This window comes from Platalea leucorodia (assembly GCF_965183815.1).
Source record: "Platalea leucorodia genome assembly, chromosome: W".
Classification (NCBI taxonomy): domain Eukaryota; kingdom Metazoa; phylum Chordata; class Aves; order Pelecaniformes; family Threskiornithidae; genus Platalea; species Platalea leucorodia.
In genome coordinates, this window is record NC_138859.1 from 16,652,308 (window position 1) to 16,661,914 (window position 9,607).

Below are 9,607 nucleotides of genomic sequence, written 5' to 3' on the forward strand. Positions count from 1 at the left end.
GCGACACAGTGAACATCAATGCATATGAGCTTGGAACACCGATCATGAGATTAACACATGAATAGCAGGTGGCTTTTCCAAGATTCATTTATCAAGGAACAAAGAAAATTGTGGGTACAAGGAGTCTCCTGCATACCTTTTCTATGGCATGTAATTTGACTACAAGCTAACCACTTTATTCCATAAATATGACAGCCCAAGTGAGCCTTCTTTGAGCTCTCCCTGCTAGGCAGTGTGGCTGCATGGCAGTGATCTCCCCTTGAGCTGGGACACCTCTCAAGGTTGCTCCTCGAGGCAAAGAGACATTTTACCAACAACAGATCTTTGGTAAGCGACCGATATCGCGCATAACCTTGTAGTATGGTAACTTTGATTGCATGCTGAATTGATGCTAATGAAACATTACATAAACTTTGCATGTACAATCCCTTAGACATAAACCGTTGTCCAAGTCTGAGACTAAGATTGGACCTAGCCGCACCTAAGCTCCATCAGGAGTTTAGAAAGCAAGGGGGTCTACTCTGAACCTTGTGACTCAATGGGAGGGTCTTCCTTACTCTTTGCATCTCCGGTCTCTCTGTGAATCATTCTAACTCGAGTGTAACTCAATTTTCCTTTGTATGATTCTTCCATGCAGTAATTAATAGAGTGAACCTTGCCATCAAACTTTGTTAAGTCGCACTTTTGCAACATCATATTAAAACCACTTTTGCTAATACCTTTGTCAGTGATTCCTTAAGCATTATAAATCACCCATTCGTGACAAATTGGCGTAGTTGGTAGGATGGCAAGTAGTATCACTGATTACTTATGGAAGCATGGAATAAGTCTGAGTCCCAAATTCTCAGAAGAATGGGCTTGTGATAATTGGCATGATGATTGGGAAGCTGTGGAAGAACAGTTAAAGGTGGCCGGAAGGCACATAAAGGATGGAAAAGGGAAAGGAATTATATGCAAAATGCTAGGTACCTGTTTAGAAGCTGCTTATCAAGATAGATAGGAAGAATAACAATAAAAGGGAGCAGGACCTAAAAGAAGAAATAGAAGGCAGAAAGGCTGCTGAATCAATACTGTCTTTGAAAATTGAGCAGCTGCAGAAACAGTTACAGGAAGAAAAGGAGAAAAAACAAAAGTTGGAAGAAAAGGTCGAAATGATGTTTACGCAGGCTCCCCATCCCCCTGACATGGTACAGATTAGAAAATGAATTGCATCCCCTGAAGAATGGGATGGGAACATATGGGGTGATCCTGACGACAGCGAATCGGGGGAGGATGATTCTTTGTTTCCCTCTAATCCCCCTGAATATGAAGCCAGATCCATTATTAAAACAGAACAATCTGAAGGACCTTGGGGTGGTGCTCTGTGATATACCGTACGAGTCACTCCCTGGGATCTGTTAAAATTGGCAAATTTGCAAGAAAAATACAGCAGAAAGCCAGGTGAAACTGAAACAGAGTATTTGTGGTGAGTCTGCCTGAGTGGCAGCGACTGAATAATGCTGAGTGGAGATGAAGCAAACAGCTTTTGGGGTCTGGGAGTTCTTTTAAATTTAGGACCTGACCTGCCAAATGCATCCCATTCTATTACTAGCAGGGTAGCTTATTGGGCTGGGGGAATAGATGCTATGGAACGAGGTGAACCCTCCGTAATCCCCATAAGATCTCTTAATGAGCTCTCTACAGCTATCACCAAAGCTGCCTGCATACAAGCCGTGCATAAACAAGAATCCAATGATATCCCAATATCTGCTACAATTGATTATGCGATGCTAAAACCACTACTTAAAGGAGCCCTGGCAGTTCTTAAACACTACTTAATTGCAAAATGGGATGAAATTAAAAGAGACACAGAACACAATGAGGGATTAGGTGATAATGATCCCCGCATCCATATCCCTACCTGGCCAGAATTAATACATAACATTGTAAACCATGCCTGTGAAATGGGGTGGGACAGTCCATTGGCTGAAAAATCAGACCCAAGGCCCCGAACAGGAGAACACTGAGTGTGACCAGTAAACCAAGTGCGACCAGTAAAAACACCCCCACAGGGAACAGGAACTAGACCAAGGGAAAATACGCCTAAAGACCCTTGAGCTTCACCTAAAGACCCTTGAGCAGAATCTCAGGAGTGGAGAAATGAACTGTGGAGGAAAGTATTGGCACTAGGCATTCCCAGAGCCGCGATTCAGAGACAGCCTACTGGCATTATCCTGAGTCTAATTCAAGCGTTCCAGAAACGCGATGATGGCAAGAGAGCGTACTCCAAATACTCCGGTGCCATTGCCCACTCCAAGAAAGAGCGATAACCCTTTCCTCCCCTTTAGGGATGAATTGCAAAGCATGAGGCAAAAAACCAAGTAATGCCAGGACAGCAACTGGGCCTGCCTGTCCAGCAAGTGGAACGCTATCAATGGATAAATAACAATGGCCCATATATTTTGATTCCAGTTGGTCCTCGATGACAATTGGTAAAATTCCTAATAGATATGGGAGCACAAATTTCTATATTAACACAACAGGATGCTGAGATGCTGGTTGTATGACCTGGACAGCAAAGAGTTAAAATTACCGGAGTGAATGGAGCAAGTGCTATTTGCCAAACCATGAAAGTTAATTTATGGCTCCCGGGCGAAAAGCACATGTTGTCTATTCACTTTGCAATCAAAGATCACAATGAAAATATTTTGGGTTTCGATGTTTTGAACGGCCCAACCTGGTGCCTGCTGGATGGCAGTGTGTGGTCCTTCGGTTCAAGTATCAACCCTAACCCTGATAAAAATCGGGAAGCTACAGTGTGTGTATGCCGCACAGCCTCTGCACTCCCTGATTCAAAGGTTACTAATGTACTGCAATATCTGATTTCTGCTGCGGCACAAAATGGAATTTCTGAAGCAATAGCAGACTTGGAAAAATGGCACATTATTTCCAGAACCCACTCCTGTAGGAATAAGTGAGATTGTGTTTTACTTTGACGAGATGCAGCTGTGCCCTTGAGGCTTGTTACAGGTTTGCAGGAATGCAGCTGTGGCCTTGAGGCTTGTTACAAACAAGTCTGTGAAACTCAGAGGCAGAAAAATAAGGATGAGATTGGATACATCCCTGAAGGAGGAATTCGCGTGCACCAGCTTGAAGAACCAATAAGTAATGCTGAAGAGACGCGTGGACAAAAGACAGTAGGCAATGAAATGGGCTTTGCTTGCTCGTGAACACTAAATCATATTATAAAAGGGATAGATTGTAAAAATAAAGGGTCTTCGCTTGTATTCACCTGAACTCATATGCGGAGTCCGTGTCTCATTCCCTTCAAATGGTGACCCTGACGTGATCCGGAGGAGACAGCGCTGCAAGTAGCGTCCGGAGGGAACCCCAGCTGAACGACTCAAGCTGACGGCAGGACCGCAGCTTTAATCCCGGGACATCACCTTAAGAAACAGGTGAGCAGCTAGGCAGTAATCATGGGAGCCAACATATCAGCTGAAGAAGCAGCTATAGTTAAACTTTTAATGCAGCTATTATGAAATGAGGAGTGAAGTATGATGCATATAAAATAAAATTATTACTGAAGTTCTTACAAAAGCAAGGGGCTCCCTTTACAGTCTCTGCAGTATTTGATGTGAAAACTTGGGAACAGGCAGGGGAGACGATTTGGGAGGCGGCGTCCAGAGGGGACACCACCGCCACCGAAGTCACGACCACTTGGCGATTAGTGACTGAGACCTTGCGCTAATGGTAAGCTGAAAAAAAAGTACAAAACGCAGTCGCTCAAGCGGCGCAGATAAGGAATGATGAACTGAGTGAAAGTAAGCCCCAAGATAAGGAAGCTCTTATAGACTCGGGGGAAAATGAAAAGAATGAGAACTTGGGTGAAACAAATAAGGGAACAGGACTCAGACCACCTCTCCCAAGTTCCATTCCAATTAAACCCACTCCGTCCTGTCCCCCGTGTCCGATGCAGCCGCCTGCACCGCAGGCTGTACCACAGCCTGAGCGAGCCTTCGACCCCCGGGATCGGTGGGAGCAGCTCCGTAGGGAAGCGCTGAAAGGTGGAGAAACCGCGGGGTTCGCGTTTCCGGTGCGGGTACAAGATAATAGACCTCCCCCCCCCGCACCGCCGCTACCCTCCGCGCCGTTTTCTCCTTCACCTGCTCCTATGGCTTCAACACCTCTGCTAGACCTTCCGATCCCTGCAACCAGTACTCCACTTCCCCGCCCACCCCCGGCCCCTGCTGCGTCAGCATTCTTACCACCTTTCTCTACCGCTCCTGATACCGATACTCCACAAACCCATAATCGATTGCTGCCCGAGGAATGGGGGGCGTCAGCCCCTGCTACGAGGTGGCAAAAGATTAGACACCAAGCATTGCAAGCGGGGGATACAGCTTTTTGTTCAGCGATAGCGTGCCCCGTCATACGCAGCAACAGAAATGTCCCCGATGAGCGTGAACCTTTTGGCTATAATGTTTTAAAAGATCTACGGCAAACAGTTGCCGCGCATGGACTGGGTTCTCCTTTTACACAATCCCTGCTACGGGGAATATTTACAAATGAAATAGTACCATTTGATATATGCACGCTTGCTAATCTTATATTGACCCCAACGCAAAAGGTGATCTTTGAAAGCACCTGGCGTACCGCCTGTCAAAACGCCACAATTGGCAATACGCAGCAACAACAGGGCGACCCTTTACAAGGGGCAGGACTCCCACAGCTTATGGGGGATCCGCCACTAAATCACCCAACGTTACAGGCACGGTTACGACCAGAGATATTAGCACAAGGCAGAGACCTTGCTTTACAGGCATTACTAAGAGTGCCGGATGCCGGAAGAGTGACAAAATCATTTACATGAATAAAGCAAGGGACAGGAGAGGGATATATCTCATTCTTAGATCGTCTTAAAGAGGCTTTGGAAAAACAAGTCGAAAATGCAGAAGCAAGAGAGGTCCTACTCCTAAAATTAGCCTTTGAAAATGCGAATACGGACTGTAAAAAAAGTGCTTTTGCCTCTAAAAAATCCCTCCTTAATGGACATGATAGAAGCTACCCAGAAGGTGGGGTCAATGTCCCATCATATGGAAACATTAGCTATAGCTTTTGTCGCCATAATGAAAGTGCAGAAATCATGTTTCTTCTGTGGAAAAACTGAACATTTTAAAAGAGATTGCCCACAACTGAGAAAAAGAGATACGGCGAGCTCTAAACAGATGTGGACTTGAAATAGCCCCTGAAAAAGTGCAAAAAACTGAGCCTTGGAAATATCTGGGCTGGAAAATCTTGCAACAAACAATTGAACCTGCAAAAACAAAAAGGGGGAATGCCAGGAGCCACTCCAGCAGACAGACTAAGTAAAGCCGTGTATGTGTTAAACTACCTGAACATGTCTGAAAATAATATTCCTGTTATTATCTCTCATTTTCTGTCTCTTCAATCAAAAGACTTAATAGCCACCCCCACAGAGGGCTTGATTGGAGTTGGCGGCCTTTCTCAAACCTTTCAAAGCGCCCACCTGCTCAATATCAATACCCAAGAAGGGTCTACATTTACTGTACGGCCATACGTGACAAATTTGCCCATGAGCCTGTTGGGGCGAGATGTAATGTCCCAATGCGGCTTCACCTTAAATTGCCCTGAAAATTTTCAGTAGCGGCCATTGATGAGCGACCGACAATGAAACTTATTTGGAAAAAAGAAACACCCATTTGGATAGATCAATGGCCGCTCCCCAAAAAAAGGTCACTGCCCTTCAAGAACTGGTCAAAGAACAACTTCAACAAGGACATATCACTCCTACAGCCAGCCCCTGGAATTCTCCTGTATTTGTTATAAAAAAGAAGAGTGGAAAATGGCGACTGCTACATGACTTGAGACAAATAAACGAAGCTATGGAAGAAATGGGAGCTCTCCAACCCGGCTTGCCCTCGCCAACAATGATACCCCGAAATTGGGACATAATCATAGTAGACTTAAAAGACTGCTTCTTTACTATCCCACTACATCCTACGGATGCACCGCGTTTTGCGTTTTCGGTACCAAAAATTAACCGAGGCGAGCCAATGGATAGATACCACTGGACTGTCCTGCCTCAAGGAATGAAGAATTCTCCAACGATCTGTCAAACATATGTGGCTAAAGCCATACGTCCTGTACGACTAAAATTCCCGGAAATGTATATCTATCACTATATGGATGACATTTTACTAGCAAGCCCCACGAACACCATGGTGCGTGAAGCACTACCTGTTTTAAAATATGCATTGCAAAGCAAAGGACTGCAAATCGCACCAGAAAAAATTCAAATGGAAGCACCATGGAAATATCTTGGGTGGAAAATCTTACAACAAAGTATCCAACCTCAAAATGTGATCATTTCAGCAGACATAAAAACCTTGAACGATGTACAAAAACTTTTGGGAAACATAAATTGGATTAGAGCAGTGTGGTATTGATAACTACACATTAACACCCTTATTTGAGCTACTTAAAGGAGATACCAATATTAACGCACTGAGAATCATAAATGAGAAACTCTCACTGCAACAATGTCACCGACGACTTGAAAATTTACCCATACGATTATATATCTGCAACCAAAAACAACAGCCTCTAGCAATCATCGGACAATGGGAGAACAAAGGAATAGAACCTCTCATAATGTTGGAATGGGTGTTTTTGCCACATCAACCTGCGAAAACCCTGGCTACTCGTATCGAAATGTTCGCCGCCTTGATAAAAAAGGGCAGAGAACGAATTGTAGAAATGGCTGGAGAAGAGCCTCATCTCATTGTCCTTCCTGTCGTAAAGGACTACTTAGATTGGTGCTTACAAAATAGTCTAGAACTTCAAATGGCCTTAGCAGGGTTTAGTGGAAGAATTGATACTCATCACCCCCCCCATAAAATGTTCACCATTTACAATAATGTGAAAATTGAAGAGGCGTCACTATACCAGTGGCAACCGGTTAAGGGTCAAACGGTGTGTCACCGATGGCTCAGGGAAAACAGGAAAAGCAGTCATCACATGGCGAAAAGAAGGTCAGTGGCAACACAAAATAGAACAAATTGAGGGTTCACCTCAATTAGTCGAGTTGCACGCCATTACCATGGCTTTTAGAGAATGGCCCCTAACTCCACTAAATATTGTATCAGACTCACTATACGCTGTAGGAGTTGTGCAACGCATTGAAAGGGCACAAATAAAACATATATTGAAAGAAGCTTTGTTTTTGAAGTTTAAGGAGATATTATTCTTAATAGAACAACGAAAACATCCCTATTGTGTAATCCACATTAGAAGCCATACAAACTTACCCGGGTTCTTTACAGAAGGAAATGCACGAGCCGATTACCTAATGAACATTACATTACATACCCCAGTACCCAACACACTTTCTCAAGCTCAATTATCGCATCAATTTTTCCACCAATCTGCCAAAGCTCTTGTGAAACAATTTGCAATCTCTATGGGGGATGCAAAACTCGTTGTGCAAACATGTCCAGACTGTCAACAACAACCATCCCGCCCATTGTTTGCGACAAACCCTAGGGGACTCTCCTCCCTTCAGCTCTGGCAAACTGACGTGACTCATGTACCCGACTTTGGTCGGCAGAGATATGTTCATGTTTCCATAGATACCTACTCCCATGCAATCTGGGCCACTGCAATGACAGGTGAAACTAGCCGGCACGTACAAAGCCACTTCCGAGCTGCCTTTGCAGCGCTTGGTATTCCAAAAGAAATAAAAACAGATAATGGCCCTGCATGTGTCAGCCATGCGACACAAAAATTTTTCCACACATGGGGTATCACTCATAAGACAGGGATACCCCATTCCCCCACAGGGCAAGCTATTATAGAACGTGCAAACAGAACCTTAAAAACTCTATTGCAAAAACAAAAAGAGGGGGAAGCTCAGGAATCTCCCCAAAACAGATTAGGAAAAGCTATATATGTACTAAACCATTTATCGCTGCCTTTTCAACATGAAGATGTCACACCCATAGTCAAACATTTTAAAGCTATGGAGTCGGGAATGGCACATATATCACAGGAGAAGGCGATGGTAATGATGAAAAATTTAAATACTGGGTGTTGGGAAGGGCCATATCGGCTACTAACTTGGGGTCGAGGGTATGCTTGTGTCTCAACAGATGTAGGACCTAAGTGGGTACCTGCAAGGTGCATAAGACCGGCTCTTGCATCGGATAACAGGAACGAGCAGCAGAAGACACTGAACTCTGAGAAGACTGATGGGGAATGACTTATCAGATAATTCCGAATCAATCCATAAAGCAATCAAAGATTTGAAGTTAGCAAATTACAAGTCAGTGATGGATTTGATTGGTTGAATCACTTACTAACAAGTTGGGGAATTGGCAGGTGGATAATGTCTCTAATCAAAATGGGTCTTTTCTTGTTACTAATATTTTACACTATAATAATGATAGTTTCTTGTCTAGTGTCTTGGGTATAGAAAATGCTATAGAATATGATTAAACAAGCTTTTGTGATAGAAAAACAAAAAGGGGGATTTGTAGGAATAAGTGAGATTGTGTTTTACTTTGACAAGATGCAGCTGTGCCCTTGAGGCTTGTTACAGGTTTGCAGGAATGCAGCTGTGGCCTTGAGGCTTGTTACAAACAAGTCTGTGAAACTCAGAGGCAGAAAAATAAGGATGAGATTGGATACATCCCTGAAGGAGGAATTCGCGTGCACCAGCTTGAAGAACCAATAAGTAATGCTGAAGAGACGCGTGGACAAAAGACAGTAGGCAATGAAATGGGCTTTGCTTGCTCGTGAACACTAAATCATATTATAAAAGGAATAGATTGTAAAAATAAAGGGTCTTCGCTTGTATTCACCTGAACTCATATGCGGAGTCCATGTCTCATTCCCTTCACACTCCCTGTATAATTCACCAATCTGGTCAGTGTTTTAGAAGACAATATTTTAGAAGAGTGTCCTCTGTCAATTGTAAGTTTGCCTGTACAGGAGCTGAGAGTGCTGTGTAAGGCAATTGCATGGGTCTGCCCATTAAAATCTCATGTGGTGACAGCCCATGTTTTTTATGAACAGTACTTCTTATATACATCAGTGGGAGAGATAATGCATCTGGCCATTTCAGGCCAGTCTCTGCACAAATTTTTTCCCATGTGGTTTCCAAATCAGAGTTTTTCCTCTCTACAGTCCCACTGGATTGGAGATGATAGGCAAAATGACACTTTTCTATTTGTAGGGCTGCACAGATTTTCTGCATTATTTGTCTGGTAAAATGGGTCACAGAAACATAGAATCATAGAATGGTTTGGGTTGGAAGGGACCTTAAGGATCATCTAGTTCCAACCCCCCTGCCATGGGCAGGGACATCTTTCACTAGATCAGGTTGCTCAAAGCCCCATCCAACCTGAACCTTGAACACTTCCAGGGATGGAGCACTCACAACTTCTCTGGGCAACCTGTTCCAGTGTCTCACCACCCTCATCGTAAATAATTTCTTCCTTATGTCCAATCTAAATCAACCCTCATTCAGTTTAAAACCATTGCCCCTTGTCCTATCACTACAGGCCCTGTCAAAAAGTGTCTCTCCATCTTTCCACTGGGCAGGAGG